Source organism: Giraffa tippelskirchi, chromosome 9, assembly GCF_054371585.1.
Source record: "Giraffa tippelskirchi isolate mGirTip1 chromosome 9, T2T-mGirTip1v1.2.pri, whole genome shotgun sequence".
NCBI lineage: Eukaryota > Metazoa > Chordata > Mammalia > Artiodactyla > Giraffidae > Giraffa > Giraffa tippelskirchi.
Window position 1 is genome coordinate 126,034,607 of NC_137283.1, and position 16,668 is coordinate 126,051,274.

Genomic DNA, 16,668 nt, shown 5'->3' on the forward strand with positions numbered 1-16,668 from the left:
AAGCCAAAACAGAGTAAAGGAAGCTCCAAAGTCCTCCAAAGCAGGGGCATTGTATTTGGGGTAGAAGCTCTATCTGCTGCAAAGTGAGAAGTAACACGATTTTAATTTTTCATCAATATTGTCCATCAAACCATAACTGCTAGAATTTACGCTTAGATGTTGGGATAAACCTCTTACTTACAGACCTTATAAACTCTTAAATTCTGAAATTTAATGTTTATTTGTTGTCACTTGAAAAACAAACAGTGGGATTTAAATTTGAAACGGCCCCAGGGCACATTCCTCTAAAGGGAAAGAAGTGGGGAGAGAGAGATTTCCAGGGCCTGGGTGCAGCTGGCCCCTGGTTTCATATCACATCTCTGGCCACATCTCCAGTTTGCACACTGATTTCAGTCCGCATACTGCGGGCTTGCTATAAACGGGATCCTGGCTGTGATTTACTGTGCCCTCTGACAGCCCTTAATCACACCAAGAGAATGTAACCTTCTAAGGACTCTAGATGACCCCACACCCCTTCCTACACACAATTCTTTCTGTTATTCATTCAACTATTGTCTTCCCAAATGAAACTCCTAAATTCTTACCAAAAAACCCAAACAAACCCAAAACAACAATAACAAAACCCTACTTGCTAAGAATCCCTCTCTTCAGTGTTCTTGAGACCTTCCAATACCACCAACGGCAACATACAAGAATGCCTTTCTCACTGCATCTCAGCATCCTTGCATGCTTAGTCACTCAGTCATGTCCAACTCTTTGCAACCCCGTGGACTGCAGCCCACCAGGTTCCTCTCTATGGGGATTTTCCAGGAAAGAATACCGGAGTGGGTTGCCGTTTCCTCCTCCAGGGGATCTTCCCGAACCAGGGATTGAACCTGGGCCTCCTGTGTCTCCTGCACTGGCAGGTGGATTCTTTATCCACTGAGCCACTGGAGAAGCTCCGGAGAAGGACAATTTCAGAGTTTTCATTTTCAACAGGCTCAGTATGACATACTGAAGACCTAAGGCAGGCCCCAGTCAGCTCCAGGCTCTGTCCCATCTTTAATGGGGGCCCTTGCGGGGCCCTGAGCATGCACACTGGTTGGAGTCGCCAGTTCCAGGTTCCAATCCTGACTCCACTGTCATTAGACTTAAGAACCTGGGCAGGTCAAAACCTTCCTGAACCTGTTTCTTCATCCAAAAAAAAAAAAAAAAATGGAGATAATACCTGTAACTTGAAGGCAGTAAAAGGTTCAATGAGATAAAAAAAGAAGTGTCCTAGACGAACCACAGGACAGGGGTGGGGTTCAATACACGTGGGCCGAATGCAGTATAATTAGGGTACTGAATTCCTGAAGAGCCCAAGAAGAGTTTCGGTTTGACAAGAAAAAACCACTATTGTCTCACCCTGTAGTACAAAAAGGCGCCTGTGGAAGTCCTGGAAAATACGGTGAAGCAGAGCCTCATAGTCCCTGGAGCACAAGGGGAGCTATTTAGGGAGTCATTGAGCCGACATTTATTTACTACCTGTAAATACCTTTAATGATTTATTACCTGTCTCCAGGGCAGGACACAAGCCGGCAACTACCTGCCCAGATGTGAGTCCAACAACAGATCTGGACTCAGTTCCACCCTGGTCCTACCCAGAGGGATGAGGTCATTTTGAAGACAGAGCCCTCCTCTCCTGCTATGGAAGAGCTCCCCAGACAGCCTCCCCCCACGGATACCAGGCTTGAAGTCAGACCCACTCTGCCCCACCCCCAAGCCACAGACGGGGTTCCTGCCAAAGCAGGACCTTAGAATGACCGTGGGGCTTCTTATCAGCTGCCAAATGTTTCCAGGCTAGGCCCCAAAGCAGCAATCAGTTTCCTCTTCCCACACAGTGATTTATCTAAAATTCTCTCTGATGTCACAATGAGTTCCCTAACATCAGCCCTCATGGGTTGAATCCAACCAATAACATTCAGGGAGAGGCAGGTGCTGCTTTCTAAGGTGCAGAGTGGGCAGAGGGGCCGGGTGGGGCAGGGTTGGCATGGGGGGGAGCAGAGAGTCCTGTCGACTGATCCTGCTACAGAAGGCAGCAGGTCCACATGGCAAGGGGTCTGGAGAGGCAAGAGAGATTGATTGCAAGTGACAAGAGAGGAGAACCCTGCATGGAGCCACTTTTCCAATTAGGCAGCTGCAGCGTGAAGCTCCCCCAGGGGCACGAGCTCAGTTGGCTCAGTTGTTGAGAATTTGCGTTGGCTTTTATGGTCTTTCTGAGTCTGGAAAATACTGCTTAAGAGAACTGTGACAAAGACTCTCTCCTAATCAAGCTCACAGTGGTCCCCCATCCTTGTCCGGCCTGCAAAGCCTAGTTTAAGCAAGAATCCTGCCAAGTCAGTTTAGGACCCTTAATACTTCCCACTTTAATATTTGATATCACCCTCAATACCTGATCAAATTCTTCATCCCCTCCCCCATCATTCCTTGGGTGGTACTTGATCACTCTGGCTGGCCTTCAGTAAGAATTCTGTTAGTTTAGCAAGAATTCCTCCTACCCTTGATGTCTCTTCTTAGTAACTTCCCCTCCACCCCCTCTTTGGCTATAAAGCCCCATCTGTTCTGGTCACATTCAGAGTGGAGCCCAATCTCTCTCCCCTATAGCAATAGTCGATCCTATCACAACGTTCCTGAATAAAGTATTTCTTACCATTTAACCTGTGTCATAATCATCTTTCCTTTAACAATGGTGAGTGGGTTGAACGGTAGCCCCTCAAAATGTTACATCCACACTGTAAGACTGGGACCTGCGAGTATGACCTCACTTGGCCAAAGAGTGAATTTTACCTTTTGGGCCCTGGATGCAATCATATGTATCCTTATAAGTGAGAGGCAAAGGGTGTCTGGGGACATAGACAACCACAAGAGGAAACCGTTTTGTGAAGACAGAAGCAAAGACTGGAGTGATGCAGCCTCAAGCCAAGAAATATCTGCACCCCAGCTAGCTGGGAGAGTCAAGAACAGAATCCGCGAGAGCCTCTGGAGAGGGCTTGCCCCTCCCACACCCGGATTCTGGAGCCCTGGCTTCCAGGGCTGTGAGGAAACACATTTCTATTGCTCTACTCCTCCCAGTTTGCGAGAATTTGTTGCAACAAGCCACAGGAAACTAATACCGGGAGAGAAGTATGTCTTAGTCCATGTGGGCTGCTATAACAAAATACCACAGGCTGGGCAGCTTCTAAAGAATAGCAATTTCTCTCAATTCTGGAGGCTCAGAAGTCCAGGATCGGGTGCCAGCCAATTTGGTGTTTGGTGAGAGTTGGCTTTCTGTTTCACAGATGGTGCCTTTTCATTGTGTCCTCACATGGAAGGGACTAGGGAGCTCTCTGGGCCTCTTTTTAAGGGAACTAACTCCATTCATGAGGGCTCCATCTCAAGCCCTAATCACCTCCCAAAGGCCCCACCTCCAAAGACCATCACATTGGGCATTTGGTTTCATCACATGAATTTGGGGGGGGGGGGGGTACAAACCAGAGCAAAGAGGGGAGTGGGCTTTGCAGCCAGCTAAAATACTGAGGAGCAATATATTCAAGGGCTTTCCCAGGTGCCCCAGAGGTAAAAGAATCCACCTGCAATGCAAGAGATGCTGGAGACACAGGTTCAATCCTTGGGTAGGGAAGATCCCCTGGAGGAGGAAATGGCAACCCACTCCAGTATTCTTGCTTGGAGAATCCCATGGACAGAGGATCCTGTCAGGCTCAGTCCATGGAGTTGCAAAGAGACGGACTTGACTGAGTGACTGAGCTCACACGCATGCAAGCAATACATTCAAACCTAACATTTGACACTTTTATTATAAGCTTGAATTATTTTTGTGATTAAAAACTCATCATTAAAGCCATAAAACATAAGAGTATGTGAAATTTGGCTGGTGTGGAAGTGAAGATAGAAGAAGATATCGTGCGGGTCAGACAGACAGCTGAGACACAAGACCTTTAGGCTGCTATTTCTCAACCCGAAGAAATAACATTTAAACTGACCCCAAAATGCTCTCACACCTAAATTCTATCTCACTAAAGAAAACAAAAAGGCATCAAATGGCCCAGTTCCAGAAGAAGGAGCATGAGGCAGGGAGATCTGTTCTACAGCCTGAACTTCCGCATCCCTGTAATGAGCATGGACTAGTTTCACAATGAGGAACATGATTTTCTTCATCTGGCTTAAAGATGCTCACTACATATCAGGGATTCCCTGGTAGCTCAGACCATAAAGAGTCTACCTGCAATGTGGGAGACCTGAGTTCGATCCCAGGGTTAGGAAGATCTCCTGGAGAAGGAAATGGCAACCCACTCCAGTATTCTTACCTGGAGGATCCCATAGACTGAGGAGCCTGGGGTGCTACAGTCCATGAGGTCGCAAAAGAGTCGGACACGAATGAGCAACTTCACTTTCACTACACATCACAGGATTGAGCTCAACATTAACTGACAATTTCAAGGAAATAAAATGCTATAAAAATATAACTTTTTAGGAAAAGGCAGTGAGAAATACAAGTTCAAGAATAAGACGAGGGGAGGGGAAAAAAAGAAAAGAATAAGACGGGACAAGTGACTAAATAGCGGCCCTGAGGGGGGCGGGGTGTCACCCTCTCCAGCGCACAGTGACTGTTGGCATTTTCCACGTGTTCACACAAGAGTGTAGCCGCCAGAGGAATAAACAAACCTCACCCTGTATTTTTTGCAGGGCCATCCGATGTTAGGAGCCATTACCTGAGAGGCAGCACAATGAACCATCAGATGAGCCTTTATAAACAAAGCATTATTCAGACCACCACAAAGGCCAGGCGTCGAATACCAGTTCTGCAGCCCTGTCTCCCGTTACTGCTTTTCAGAAAATCTCTGCTCTGGCCAGACAGCCCCCCGCCTCTCCCCACACAGGGCTTTGCCTCCCACCCTGTTCTCTCTCCAGGAACGCCCTCCCTTCTGTGGTTCCTGCCTATGTTTGCTAGGACTGCCATAACAGACTGCCACAAACTTGGTGACTTAAAACAGCAGTCATTTATTCTCTCAACGGTCTGGAGGCCAGACTCCAAACTCCAGGTGTGGGCAGGCCAGTCCTTCCTCTGGAAGCTCCGGGAAGGATCCCTTCCTTGCCTCCTCCAGAGATTAGGCCATGGATAGAGATTTGGGAGCCAGCATTCAACCCACTGCACTGACCAGGCTGAGCTATCACTGCTCACTAGAAGCCTTTCCTGGTCTCGTTTTCTGAAGCTGAGGATGGTTCATCTGTCCTTCTCACAGGTATACCTGCAGCTTCTTCTCACTGTGTTCACTGCTGCTTTTCCAAAGTGCGGCCTCCCCAGGGCAGGTGCTCCCCGAGGAAAGGAGGAGGGAATTTCACGTTCCCATCAGGGCAGCCACCACACTCTGTCACAGTAACCTTTTATGCCTGTCTTCCCACTTGAGCATCTCGAAGGCAGGGTCCACGTCTTCCTCACCTTCGTACCCCCCACCCCTCCCCAACGTACCTAAAAACAACAGGTGCTTAATTTGATAAACATATTTGTCAAACAAAAGAAAGATTATATCTGTATCGCACGAAATGGGTGGTGTATATTGCTACTCCTCAGGGGGTACCCATGTGCTGCACAATGCCTGGTGGGAAAGATAAATATTTACAGCATTCTCACCCATTCAACCCACAAGGTCTGTCAGTAACTCCCATGAGACTGATTTAATGACCAGGAATGGGTTGATAACCACAGCCTGAAAAACATCGACCCAGGTGATCACTAAGGTCTTTTTCTATCTCTAAATTCCATCATAACCAACAACTAGAAAAGCAAACTGGCATGCAATCAAATTGTGGTAATCTGACCAAGTAGAAAGCTACAATTAAGGAAAAATGACTAAATATGTTGAAGGTGTTTGGAAGGCACTGGACAAAATAAAATGGGAACCTTGGATGGCATACTTAAGTCACGTTGTCTGCAGACAATCTATTAAACAAAAATAGAAATCCATTGTATTCAATGGGTTATAGTGTTATATGGGCCACATAATCCTTGAGTGGCAAGTGGTCCTAAGAGCTCTGGTCACTTTTGGAGGGTTCCCTCATGCCTTATCCTTCATCATCTGGATCAGTTCCCTCATCTCTAAGCCCTGCTGAAGCTGCTCCAAGCCATGAGGTCTTCATAAAATTCTCATAGAAACATTTAAAGAGCACCATGCTTTCAAATAGCTTTCAAATTATCATTAGACACAGAAACTTCCAGAAGCCCGAAGCCCCTCCATTCTGACCACAGTCCTCTAGGCTCCCCGCCTCCTGCCGCAGCGCCCCCACTCCCCAACTCTCAGTGGCTGTCCAAATCCTCATCAAATGTTATCTGATACAATCTTAAGGTATTCTCTTTCCTTAAGGATATTTTTATGTTGAGCTGGGAAACCAAAAAGCTTGTAAGATTGAAAAAGGATGAACTCCTAAATATAAAATTTTAGGCACAAGGGAATGAGGAGACATGTTTAGGGAAATCCTTTCTGCACTCCTTCAAAACACACCAACTAGGGAACTAGCTCTTTACCTTCTCGACTTGACAGTAAGCCAGCCTGGCTACAGATACATCAACCCACGGGCAGCTGGCATCCTTAATAATGAACAACTTCCTTCTGTTCTGTCAAGAGCAGAGACAAAGACAAGATTCAGGGGCACTCAGATTGAATTAGTGTCTTTGTTTAAACCTTCCCACTCAGATAGAGCTGTCAGCTGCTGTAGTCAGTCCAGGGAAGGATGAACGCCCCCAGGAGCGAAGCTGCTCAAGTGCCCAGGCAGCCAGCACATGGGGCTCCATCTCCACTGCCGGACCAGCCCTGTGGCCCTGAGATCTGACCAGAGGTGATGCCCAGGGCTCAGCACCTAGAGGAAGGCAACAGGCTTCCTGTGATAAAGGCCCGTGATAAAGTTCTGGAACAGGACTTCCAAACTGCAGGTCCTGCAGACTCATTTGTGGGTCATGGAAGTAAGTTAGTGGGTCATAAGTGCCACTTTTTAAAAAAATTTTCATTGGAGGAGAATTGCTGTACAATATTGTGTTGGCTTCTGCCATACATCAACATGAATCAGTCAGAGGTATACATATGTCCCCTCCTTCTTGAAACTCCCTCCCAAGTCCCACTCCATCCCACCCCTCTAGGTTGTCACAGAGCACTGGGTTGAGCTCCCTATGTTATACAGCAAACTCCCACTGGCTATCTATTTTACATACAGTAATATATATGTTTCCATGCTACTCTCTTCATTCGTCCCACCCTGTCCCTCCCACGCTGCGTCCACAAGTCTGTTCTCTATGTCTGCATCTCCATTGCTGCTCTGTAAATAGGTTCATCAGTACCATCATAAACACCATTTTAAAGAATAAAACAGAACTGGAAATATCAGAGTGTGGTGCATGTATTTTGGGAAACAACTGTTTCCTTGCATGTGTTTAAATGTGTACGTACACAGTAGGTCACTATGTAAAATGTATTTCTTCTAATGGGTCACAGTCAGAGTCTGAAAGCCACTATCTTTGCACAAAAGTAAATCAAGTGTTCTGTTCAAAGAAATAATAAAAATATAACCCACATTTCTTTTGGGAATGCCAATAATTATCAAAAATACCTTGGACAGTGTCTGCAAACCGAGTCAACCTTTCTCGAGCATACTTCTGGGGTCCTAAGATGTATTTTCAGAGATCTGGAATTCTTGATGAGAATTTTCATATTTTGTGCTCCTAATAGAACTGTGCAGGATCCTGTGGGGTCTTCCTGGGACAGACCCTTCCCCATATGCTCTGCTATAGCTCCTCTCTGAAGTGCCTAGGTAATAGTATCTGATGCACACACTTTCTGAGTTGTTTTACAGATGCAAAAAACCCTACCAAATGGAAGAAATTAACTACCTGATGATTATGAGACCCCATACCCATGGGAGCCTAAGGATAGCGTTAACCACCCAGTTACCCCAACATCAATCAATCAGAGAACTGTGCACGAGTGGGTCACATACCCTAAGATCCCCCCGTCCCTCACCTTGGTTTTAAAATTGCCTTGCTGAAATTCTTCAGGGAGCTCAGGATATTCTGAGCACGAGACCTTTCCACCCTCACACACACCCAGTTCTCCTTGCTTGGCCCGCCCTGCAATAAATCTTGCTATGCTCCAAACGCCAACGTTTCAGTTTGTTTGGCCTCACTGTGCGTAAGGCACACAAACTTGCATTTGGTAACATTAATGAGATTCTAAACTGAATATATTTGGAATCAACCAAATATCTTCCTCATAATTGTGTTGGGTCATATGATTTAATGGAGAAGGCAATGGCAACCCACTCCAGTACTTTTGCCTGGAGAATCCCATGGATGGAGGAGCCTAGTGGGCTGCAGTCCATGGGGTCGCAAAGAGTTGGACACGACTGAGCGACTTCACTTTCACTTTTCACTTTCATGCATTGGAGAAGGAAATGGCAACCCACTCCAGTGTTCTTGCCTAGAGAATCCCAGGGACGGGGGAGCCTGGTGGGCTTCCGTCTATGGGGTCGCACAGAGTTGGACATGACTGACGCGACTTAGCAGCAGCAGCAGCAGCATATGGTTTAAACGTTCAAGTTTGCATTCATGTTTATCATCTAATGCAGGTGGCTGGACTGCTGAGAACAATACAAAAGCAGGCTTCATCTAGCAATGATACGTGCAAAGGCCAGGCCAGGTCATGCTGGGCAGTGGGGTCTCAACCACCTGACCAAGACGATGGGTGGGAGAACTGAGTTATCACGGAGCAACTGGTAAAGACAGGCCTGCTGAACAAGGAACCCAGGCCACAGCTCTCACTTCCAGGCCTGGGAGCAAACACTATGGATCCCATCTCTGTATACACCAACTTACAACAGTTTTGTCATGGTAAATGTAAAAGTAAATGCAATACCATGAATGATTTTCACATTAACACAGAATAAAGGGACCAATCTAATGTTTTACAAGTTATATGGCTAATTTCATGTACATTTCCTATCATGTTGCTGAAGGTTAAATTTTTTTTTCTTCCAGTATGTCTAGAAGTTAAATTTGGTTGGAGGGGAAGAGAGCTTGAGGACTACACTTATGCGTTTCATATTACTTTTTCCCACACATAAACAATTCTTGATCAGTAGAGAGAAGTAGGAACACGGGAAATACCAAGTGGCAGGTGAACGGCCTTGTTTTTTATTTGACTGTGGCATGCTTTATGGAAGTCATTTTGCAGCTAATTCATTTCCTTAATTATACTCACCCTAAAGCAATATTATATGAGTTTATATCCCCCATTATTGGAAGGGGAAGGTCCCAGAACACAGGATATTAGATGGAAGCCAAGATCAATGTTTTTTTAAATTTAGCTGAGAAAAGCTGGTAGGAGTGAATTCTGAGAAAGGAGGAAAATTCAGCAATACATATCCAAAGCCTCTAACTGTTGTTTGCTCTCTGACCCAGAAATTCCACTTTTAGGAACTGATCCAAAAGTAGTAACTCTAGAGGTCAGAAAGGATTTAATTGCAAGAATATCAGGAGAGGGGTCAGTAGAGATGGTTCAGCCATGGATCGCCACTGATGCTGAGGAGATGACGCTATAGAGTAAGTGTTTACTTTATGCAAGGGTCTATTCTAAGCACTCAACATCTACCTCCTCATTTAATTCTCAAAGCAGACAGTCGAGCAGGTATGATTATTCTCCCCATTTTACAGAAGACTAGGGGGAGACACACAGCAGTTAAATAACTTGCCCAGCTGATAAGAGGCAAGGTTGAGGTATCCACCCAGAGTCTGACTCTAGGGTCTCTGCCCTGTCCTCTCAATTGGTCACTAGAAGTCATGTAAAATGATGTAATATAAATGTGACAGAAGCATAGAAATATCTCATTTTCATGAGATAGTGTGACATGAACAAGGAAAGTTACAAAATATCACATACTGTAACCCTAACTTTGTAAAATTGTCAAGGCAGGCAGGATATATATCAAAGTTAACTACTGGTATTTTTATGTACTTCAATTTTAAGTTTTTAACAACACATCACTTAAAAAACACGTTCCAGGTAATCTTACAAGTTAGTTAGTAAGATGGCACATATATACAACATCACAGCCAATTTCTGGTGAGGATTAGTCACTCACCCTTCTATTGCTTTCTACACAAAGATAAGCCTGAGAGCTTTCTTGTGGGACTTTGATTTAATAGTACTTGACTGTCAAATAAAAATTTAATCACACTAAACTATCTAAGAATTCATACTCCCTAGGAATCTTTACTCCAGCCCGAATCCTGTTCTGCATCATCAGGGCCCCCAGCCTGGCCTGTGACAATAGGCAGGTGGACCTGCGGGTGGCACCTGTCCCCATGATAACCCCCTTCCCAACAGAGGGGATAGTGCCCAGAAGCAGGGCAGTGGGCTGAAACAGCCATCCAGGTCCTGGAGGCCAGGCCTGTGGCCACAATGAACGGTTTTCTTCCCTCTGAGGACAGGAGGGCATGAAAGACAATCCAAAGCCAACCACAACACCCAGGCCAGATCCGTACCTGCGTTTGAACAGTTTCGGTAGAGCTTAGAGCAGGGAACTCCCCAGCAACGAAGCTCTGAATCCGAGCTGCCACAGCTCGAGCATCCTGACCCAGCACAACTGGATCTGTCCTCACTCTCAACAACACAGCATTTAACACCAAATGTGAGTTACAGGGGCTTCCCTGGTGGCTCAGTGGTAAAGAATCTGCCTGCAATACAGGAGACATGGGAGACACAGGTTCGATCCCTGGATTGGGAAGATCCCTTGGTGAAGGGAATGACAACCCATTCCAGTATTCTTGCCACAGACAGAGGAGCCTGGAGAGATACAGTCCATAGGGTTGCAAAGAGTCGGACACAACTGAAGCGACTTAGCACGCACTTACACACACGTGGGATACAAGTGCTAAGTGTAATAGTTCGACATCATTCTAGACGCTTTCAATGCTCTGCCTGTGAACTTGAGAGAAACAGAGCTGAAAGAACCTCAGAGACAACCATTGGGTTCAGTGTCCATCAGCATGGGCACCACTGGCATCTGGAGTGGACCAATTCTTCCCTGGATCGGGTGGCATTTCAGGATTTTAGTCTCTGCGGTCCTCAACCATTAGTGCCTCCATACACTGGGACAATTTGAAATGTTCCCCCTCGACATTCCCAAGGGCCCCTGTAAGGACATTGCCAACCCTGGTCCAGAACCACTGACCTGGTCCATCACTGAGGGCAGGGGAGTCAGTCATTTGCCCAGGCTACCTAAGTAGCTAGATATCTCATAACAGTTTTGTGTTCTTTCCATTGCACCTAATTCTGCTCCTTAGAGCATGAGACCCTTAAAAATTAAGAACAAACTTCACACTTCACTGATAGGATTTATGGCTTCTGGATCTAAGCCTGACTGCCTGAGCTGTTTTTTCAGTCTCATTATGGGTATTCTGGTATGGGAGCGTAATTCTATCATCATAATTACTCTAATAGGACCAAGAAGTGTCTGAACTAACAATCAATATTCAAGGCTATGGGATGCACTGTACGCAGAACTCATACTGCCAAGAATATCTGTACCAGAGAGAGAGAGGGAGGTCTGGAAACATTTGCATTTTATTAACAAAATGTTTTGGAGAAGGCAATGGCAACCCACTCCAGTACTCTTGCCTGGAAAATCCCATGGACGGAGGAGCCTGGTAGGCTGCAGTTCATGGGGTCACTAGGAGTCGGACACGACTGAGCGACTTCACTTTCACTTTTCCCTTTCATGCATTGGAGAAAGAAATGGCAACCCACTCCAGTGTTCTTTCCTGGAGAATCCCAGGGATGGCAGAGCCTGATGGGCTGCCATCTATGGGGTCGCACAGAGTCAGACACGACTGAAGCGACTTAGCAGCAGCAGCAGCAACAAAATGTTTTCCTTAAAGCACCATCTCTTCAATTAGTCAGGGAACTGAGCCCTACATGGGATAGCTTTTACCAAATAATACCTTTTAGTTGGAGTTTTTTTTTTTTTTTGGCCGCAGGGCATGCGGGGTCTTAGTTCCCTGACCAAGGATGGATGGAACCGGTGCTCCCTGCAATGGAAGCCCAGAGTCCTAACCAAGGCACCTTTAGGGAATTCCCTTGAGATTTTTTTTAAAAATCAAGTTACTCTAACTCAAACTAGCACTGATTCTGAATGTGACATCTCAACTTATATTTTAAATAATTTCTTGCTAGTTCTTAAAGGACTTGTAACAAAATCAGTCCAAAGTGTTGACAATGTTAACTGAAAAAAATGAATAACCTAAGAGCTCTGAGTGCAGTTGTATTTGGGGACTTTCTGAGGACGATAGCCCGGGAGACAGTCTCTCAGACAGCTCTGAGGAACTTCTCTGAAGAGGTATAGGGGCAAGTCACAGTATATACGATGAGACGGGGCGGGGAGTGGGGGGGACACACAATCCAGCACACATCTCCGTAGAAGGCTGCTATTATGTCACAAGGAGCAGATGTCTCCGTTAACAATTTTAGTGCTTTTCCAGGTATGAGAAGATGCACCAAGTTGGGTTCATTAGATTTTCTCCTGAAAATATCTAACTATATGAAGTCCTATGCTGCTAGCTTTTCCCAGAGCACAGAGTGCTTCGCTCCTGATCTCTGTCCTGAACTCCTTTCAGGGGGTGTTAAAGGTCAGCGCCTGTTGTGGCTGATGACTTAATCCCCACAGAGCTAGGTGTCGAGAGACACTCTTTAGTTAGCACATATAACTTTTATGATCCACATGTTAAATTTAGGACACTATAGCTACATAAATTCTTCCACTTTAGTTTTAGAGAGAGAGGGAAAAAAGCACAAACTTCAGCACCTCCATTCTTTAGTAGAGGTTATTCATAAATTATTCATATAATTCTTCTAATGGTGTACAACTTTTCCTTCACTTCTCTAACTTGTAAAGCACAAAATGACATTCCTTATATGAGTCACACAATTTACCATTATTATAAGAACAAGAAGGGAGGATGAACTGGAAAGGACCTAGAGACAAGAGGGAGAAAGAAGAGGGCTGTGCCCGAGGGACTATAGAAACATGATGCCAAAAACAGTGCTACAGAAATCTCAGGTAAAATTCAAAAAGTACTTTGAAACTAGCATCTACCATCAAATCGTGTATATGCACATGCATGTGGGCAAATATGATTATTTTTTTCCTTAAACCAAATCCAATTAATCACTTAGTAGTATTCTTTTTCATTTCAAAAAAACCTTCATTGAGCCTCTGTCGACTGACATCCAAAGAGACCACTCCCACTGCATGTACCTGGGGAAATTTCTAGTCCACAGTCACCGTCCCACACAGAAGTTTTACAGCAGAGCTGATTGGGACTTACCTCTGCTGCCAGGATGCCGAGTGCCTCACAGGGCACACCCTGCAGCCGTCCAGGGCTGGGCTTTGTGTGGTTGGAAGGATGGCGCGAGGGTATGGAAGGATCCGCCTCGGGCCCCTCTGACCATTTACATGTCAATAGTCAAACCAAAGCTCCCCCGACCGGGCCCCTCGGCACTTAAGCCCTGGGTTTAGTCCTTCTCTCTCTCCACGGAGCCTGGAAGCCACTGGCTGCCAGCAGGCATCTGGCAAACTCGTCATGAAGGATTTGTCACCCTCTTCAGAGTCCTAAGCCTAGGTAAATACATCACAGGCTTTTCAAATTATCCTCGGACACCATGCTGGGAGAGATGAATGCTTTAGATAAGACCAACAGAGTCAGAATTCCAAAAGAAGTCTGTCTGGCTTGAAAAAAAAAAAAAAAGAGCTAAAAGGAAAAAAAAAAGTTCAGAGAAATAGAGGTTTTCATCTTTCACTCAGACTCAAAAAGCAACTGCTCTGGGGTTTTAGTTTACTTACAAGTCAATATGAGACAATGGAGTGATATGTAGAAACAAGAAACTGAACAAACTTACCAGTGTTAGGATTTGTTATAAAAAGGCAGCCCTAAGGACAAGGAGGGGGGTGGGGAAAACTAGAGGGTCCACCTAGTATTTGACAGAGGAGAGTGGGTAAGCAGGAGGGCAGAAATCCTAGGAATCCTGTCCTGCAAGTAAGAAGTGATTTAGACAGGGTGAGGGTGGGGAACGGCCATCGCAGTACGGGAAGGACACAGAGTAGATTTATTCTGGGGGCTCCAGCCAGCAGAACAAAGGGTTGATGGCTGGATGGAGCCAGCATCTGCATATGCTGAAGGGAGCTGTCCAACAGTGAAAAACACTGCCTCTGCCCCCACCACCTCCACCTGACCAAGAGTCAGACACAAGGCTGCTGTCCTGCAAGACCCCTAGACCTACCCCATTCCCCCTCTCCCCAAGAGAGGTGATGGCAGAAACTCCTTCCAGGCCAGCTGCCTTCAGGGACTTCCTTACTTAGCCTCTGATGTGAGAAGACCACCCTGACTACCTATGGGTTCTCAGAATCTTTCAAGCTGGAAACAGGATGACTACGAAAACAATATATATGGATTTAAAAAGTGGCATAATCTGTGTAATGTACAAAGACTGATTTATCTTGAAACGAAGCCACTCTTGTGATGCTCAAAAACAATCCAAGCCTTAGTCATTTCTGAAATTACAAAAGTGCAGATCTGTGACCCATTTATTATGGTCTGAAAATGGCAAGGTTGGCTACCTGGATCTATTCCCTTACCTTCCTTCTCCTTCTTCTTCCCATTTCTCAAAAAGTTGCTGATATAATTTGGGTCACTTACAGCACTTACATTTACAAAGTGTTTTACGGTCAATTGAATCTCATGAATATTTCATAGGGCAGAATCTCTCTGCTAATTTAGGACTGAGAAGCAAAGCAAAGGAGGGAGTTCTAGGGAACGCCTTCAGAAAGTGCCCGCAGGGATTGAGGGGACCTCCTTAACGGGGACTGTTTCCCCCTTAAAAATCTCCTCCCCAGGAAAGCTTCTCTCTCCATCTACATTGGGAAAGAATCAAGAGAACTGCTTTGACCCACACTGTCCCCAGCATTGTTCTGGGTACCAAGCAGACTCAGAAGAGATTTCTTCAAGCCTCCTCATACAGCAGACACCCTACCACCACCACCACCACGACCACAACCACTGCGCTTCCCAGGTGACACAGTGGTAAAGAATATACCTGCCAATGCAGGAGACGCAAGAGATGCAGGCTGGATCCCTGGATAGGGAAGAACCCCTGGAGTAGGAAATGGCAACCCGCTCCAGTGCGCTTGCCTGGAAAATTCCATGGACAGAGGGGCCTGGCGGGCTACAGTCCGTGGGCTCGCCAAGAGTCAGACACAGCTAAGCACGCACACACCACCACCACCACCAAAACACTGGCACATCATCTAAGAACATTATTATAAAACAGCTCTCAACATTCTCCCTTTTCTAAAGTCAGCAGAGAAAATGCACAAGGTATGTATAGATAAAATTTTGGTACTTACTGACAAATTATCCTCCAAATACATTTACTCTCCCTCCCCCGTCCTATGGGTGTGCCATTTTCCTACCTGACCACCAACATGGACATGATCAGTCTGTATTTTTATGTTTTGCTTTGTCACTGAGAACAGGATGGGGGGGATCTTGTTTTTGTTCACTCTATATTTCATTTATTGTTACTGAGGTTAAGCATCATTATATTTTTTAAATGCTGGGAAAAAAATTTGGAGAAACATCCTAAATTGCAGACCATGGTTGTTCATCTTCATGGGATAGGAATATAAGAGATTTATACTTTCCAAATATGTGCTTCTGTAGTGTTTAAACTATTCATGACTTGGTTTTCTTCCCCTGACTTGAAGAGTAAAGTTTTTTAAGTAATTAGTGGGGCATTTTTTAAAATTATATCAATGATTATTCAACATCAATTAATTATGCAGGGCAACCTTTGGGGCTGCTGCTGCTGCTAAGTCACTTCAGTCGTGTCCGACTCTGTGCGACCCCATAGACGGCAGCCCACCAGGCTCCCCCGTCCCTGGGATTCTCCAGGCAAGAACACTGGAGTGGGTTGCCATTTCCTTCTCCAACCTTTGGGGCAGAGAACACAAAACTAATTAAGGTGATATTCACTATCTAGTTGAGTGAATAAAATATACTCACACTCACTTTTTTTTAAAGAGCAAATTTTATCTTCAATGCTCTCTTTTTTAAAAAAAATTATTTATTTATTTGGCTGCACCAGGTTTTAGTTGTGTGTGGTATTCAAACTCTTAGTTGGGGCATGTGGAATCTAGTTCCCTGACCAGGGATTGAACCTGGGCCCCCTGCATTGGAAGCAGGGAGTCTTAGCCACTGGACCACCAGGGAAGTCCTTCACCTCACTTTTAAAATGAGGAAACAATACAAAGCTTGTTAGCAAACTCTTCTCTCACTGAGAACCCCATCACTCCTACATGGTTCCTTCATGCCCACATAGGTCTAGCATGTCTCCATGATTGTGAGGTTTTTGTTTACTCTATGACAGTAGATATTCTGCCAACATTTAGGGTGTAAGAGAAGGCAGAGGACAAGAGTCTTTTTGAAAAAAGCTCAAAATAGAACAAAAATAGCCCACTTGGAAGGCTGATCTTTTGGGACAATTCGATTTCAGATAAGCAATGACCTAAGAGAGTATAAGCAGAGGCCAATGCACACATCTGCTGGTGAGA

The 16,668-nt window shown here is 45.4% G+C and overlaps 2 protein-coding genes and 1 non-coding gene across 28 annotated transcripts in view; 1 reads left to right on the forward strand and 2 right to left on the reverse strand.

Moving 5' to 3' along the window:
• ANKRD6 (ankyrin repeat domain 6) overlaps positions 1-16,668 on the reverse strand; it is a 198,918-nt gene that overhangs the window by 137,388 nt on the left and 44,862 nt on the right. The window contains exon 1 of one of the 26 annotated variants that reach the window (XM_081528521.1): positions 13,388-13,639. The exons of 24 other annotated variants lie outside the window; for them this stretch is intronic. The gene's annotated coding sequence lies outside the window, so the exon portion shown is untranslated. Of the gene's footprint in view, positions 1-13,387; positions 13,640-16,668 lie in introns of those variants that run through there. One more of the 26 variants, XM_081528530.1, reaches the window with a different exon arrangement.
• LOC145521915 (uncharacterized) overlaps positions 1-16,668 on the forward strand; it is a 74,942-nt gene that overhangs the window by 8,877 nt on the left and 49,397 nt on the right. The gene's annotated exons all lie outside the window — the stretch shown is intronic.
• On the reverse strand, positions 16,255-16,327 carry TRNAW-CCA (transfer RNA tryptophan (anticodon CCA)). Its single transcript has one exon. It is a non-coding gene; the product is annotated as a tRNA-Trp (tRNA).